Source organism: Odontomachus brunneus, unplaced genomic scaffold (assembly GCF_010583005.1).
Source record: "Odontomachus brunneus isolate Ranch 3 - 2012 unplaced genomic scaffold, Obru_v1 Obru_scaffold_020, whole genome shotgun sequence".
NCBI lineage: Eukaryota > Metazoa > Arthropoda > Insecta > Hymenoptera > Formicidae > Odontomachus > Odontomachus brunneus.
Genome location: NW_022639470.1, coordinates 1,795,004 through 1,798,472, shown reverse-complemented (window position 1 = coordinate 1,798,472; position 3,469 = coordinate 1,795,004). Strand labels below are relative to the sequence as shown.

The window sequence follows — 3,469 nt, the reverse complement described above, 5'->3', positions numbered from 1 at the left end:
CTCTAACGGCGGATAACGAATATAACGATGATATCAATGGAATGATCAAACGCCTCTTAAATCGGAATCTAAAAATTAATTTAGAAATTTAAATTAATTTAACGAGACACAAAGTCGGATTTTACGAATTTATTTGACGAATGTTCATAGAGATATAAGAAAATTCGATACTTGAAAAATATACTCGCGGCACAATGAACTTCGAAACTTCAACAAACAATTGCGAGCCGTGTGTAAAAAAATCGCATAAACACGAACGATCGCACCGATATCGCGAATCAATTGACGCCTTATAAAAGAAGTAACTCTGGATGGCGTGAAATTCTCACGCCCGTTGGCTCCGCAATTTCTTAACGGAGCAGCAGTACTTGTGCGAAGGCAACCTTCGCAATGTCAGAGCGAAGATAATACTCCGCAACACTTTTACTTTCGCGACACAACCGCGGATTTAATTATTCAACGAAAAATTCATATTCTTCAAAAAATATATCAGAATATAAATATTAATTTTCGAAAAATATTCGAAAAATTCGTGACAATTATGCAACGCAGATGTAAACAGCAAAAAATGTAAACTAGGGTTTATGGCAATCACATGGTGAAATCTGCCAACGTATACACGAGAAAAATGTAATCTTAGCTACCACGAACAGAATTCTTTCCTCTTTGACTACGTATTTCTAGCGCGTAATAGAGTGTCTTACGTAAGAATAAAATAAATAAAATATATCGCGTATACTTACATTTTTGTAAATAAATATCTATATTCAATAATATTGTCACGCGGGCAATGTCCGTAGAATATTAAAATTAGAAAAAATCGCGGAATAATGCGCATACGAATAAAATTGTTGAAAAATCAAAACTGTTATGTTAAATTGCATATTTTTACCAGAAGAATACTTTTGTGATACTCAAATTTAACAAGATTCGATATTTACAAAACAATCAAAAAGCGAATATATTTGTGTGAAATTTAGAGAACTAATAATCGCGACGATTGCAAAATTTTGTAACGGCGAGGTAACGGCAAGTATTGTGTAAATATACCGAGAGAAAAGAATATCTAAAAAATTAAAGATATAAAAATATTCAATAATTAAATTTATATTAATATTTACTTGATAATTATATTTCATATGATATAAAATATTTTTAAAATAAAAAATATATCTTTTCAAACTTTAACTTTTCATAAAAGCAATTATTTAATACTATTTAACAACTATTTAAGTAAAAAAATAATTTAAATTTGAATATATGTTAATAGTACCTAACGAATAGATATTTTCTATTTTCTATTTTTTAGATATTTTTTCTTTCAAACATAAATCTAATATGCAATATGTACACTGTTATAAACAATTAGGAATTTATATTGAATGTATAATTCTATTGTATAATCTTATAACTTAAGCCAAAAAGAGAATAAACAGTTAAAATGTTATATTTTCACAAATATGATTTTTGAATTTTATATAACGATATAGATTTTGTATCAAGATTATGTTAGATAATTAAACATTTCCCAGACAAGATAGTTGTATTTTAAATTATCTAATTATTTTCTAACAACGTACATGCTGTTAAATGGTACGTACATACACATGCAAATCTACAAAAGATGTAAGTTGCATTGATTTCCACGAAACAATATAAGCAGCAACCACTTGAAATTTTTATATTATGTTTTACCTATTTTCCAACTATGCAACACTCATTGTTTGGAACTGACTATTTCCTAAAACAGGGAAAGAAATTACATTGCATTACATTAATTAGATTTAAAGTATGCAGAAATACAAAAGAATTAGCTCTTTATAGACGTGAGTCGAGTAATTTCAATATTTTTAACTCGACTGTCGACTCAAAGAGCTTAAAGGCTAAATCACACTAGCGATTGGCGATTGACGATTGACAATTAAAGATTAGATTTTAACGAACAAGCTGCAGCCTTGGCTTGCTTTGTTCCAATTGGTCAAGTTCCAATCTTCAATCGTCAATCATTTATCGCCAATCGTTAGTGTGATTTGGCCTTAACAGGGTTAGAAAGGATGCATAGCAAATCAGGGAATTTACCTTCGTGTTGCCCCCGCTGTGCCTGAACCGGTACTCGATCCACACATGCACATACACACGCACGCCAAGTCGGCCTCTGTCTCTTTGCCGCAAGCACAGTCAGATCTACAGAAAACACACTGTTCCCGATTAGTTACAACAATTGAGAAGTGACTCGATACCAATAGATTATGAATAGGAAGGTATACGACATCGAGGTAATAAGGTATACGAGGTTAGGCTGCACTTTTCTTCGTGAAATCTAATAAATGCGAAATGTGACTCACCCCGTATATACCACTGTATTTCCATAGTTCACTCGTCCTCAATGCAATAATGACACGCACAAAATATCTCAATTCGACTCAAATATGCTGCTGTAAATCGAGAGCATTGCACAACATCGTCCGTCTCACTTGCTCTCCCGCCTAAAACAGGTACGTCACAGTCACTCATATGTCACGATCTAAATTGTTCTAGAAAATCGCGCAATAAAGTAGTGTTTTTCCGTACACTACGGCCCGAGTCATTCCAAATAACACTCCGTAATATTTACGTACGGCACCCCAACGTTGTAGATCGCACAACCTTCCCGATAACAAACGTATATAAACGACATACTTACATATTCACAAGTCTTGGACGTGACGACGAACGCAGCGGTCACTACCGGACGCCATTAGCGCTTTATCTTCTTGCTTCTCCTCCCACTCCTGACTGGGGCATCATGGGACGGCTACTTGGCACACGAACCCCGCGCACGTATTATACTTCGCATATATTATTGCGAAATCAGCGAAGGAGCAGCGTGAAAGCGTGCCGAAATCTACAAGGACCTCGTGCCGGAGGAGATGCCGTTCAGTTTGAGCATAATTACTTCATTATGAAAGTAAGTTTATAGACTCCACGAGCCATAATTGTACTGTATACAATTTAATCTGATTTCCGTTTGTGAGCGCAAAGTTTCGTTACAAGTATGGAAGATTGCATCATATATTTTAAGGTATATTCGCGCGCATTTTCGTGAAATCTTTATTAGATTCGGAACAGAAATGTACTCGATAACTTTCTTTTCGTGATGTCTTCACTCTTAATTCGTCTAAACCGAAAATACCGTTATCGGGAGCGTCGCGCGATATCGTCCGTCTCACTCGCTCTCTCCCCTAAAACCGTTATATTGTAGTCCCTTATACGTTACGATTTAAATTATTCTAGAAGGTCACGCGTTTTTCTATGCGCTACGGTAGCCCGAGCTATGCCAAATAATAACACGCAGTGATGTTTACACACAGCACCCCGGCGTGGACTGCGCAACCTTCCTAATAACAGACATATATAAGCGACATACATTCACACAGTCTTGAACGTGACGACAAACGCAGCGGTCGGTGCCGGACGGCATTAGCACTGT

At 35.3% G+C, this 3,469-nt stretch overlaps 1 long non-coding RNA gene across 1 annotated transcript in view; it reads right to left on the bottom strand.

The window, feature by feature from the left end:
- The window catches only part of LOC116842051, a 256,493-nt gene extending 253,591 nt beyond the window's left edge, over positions 1 to 2,902 (bottom strand). Inside the window, exons 1-4 of the long non-coding RNA XR_004377667.1 lie at positions 2,684 to 2,902; positions 2,346 to 2,486; positions 2,080 to 2,184; positions 1,696 to 1,741 (exon numbers count right to left, since the gene is read on the bottom strand). This is a non-coding gene — a long non-coding RNA (uncharacterized LOC116842051). The remainder of the gene's footprint in view (positions 1 to 1,695; positions 1,742 to 2,079; positions 2,185 to 2,345; positions 2,487 to 2,683) is intronic.
- Positions 2,903 to 3,469: the final 567 nt, after the last annotated feature.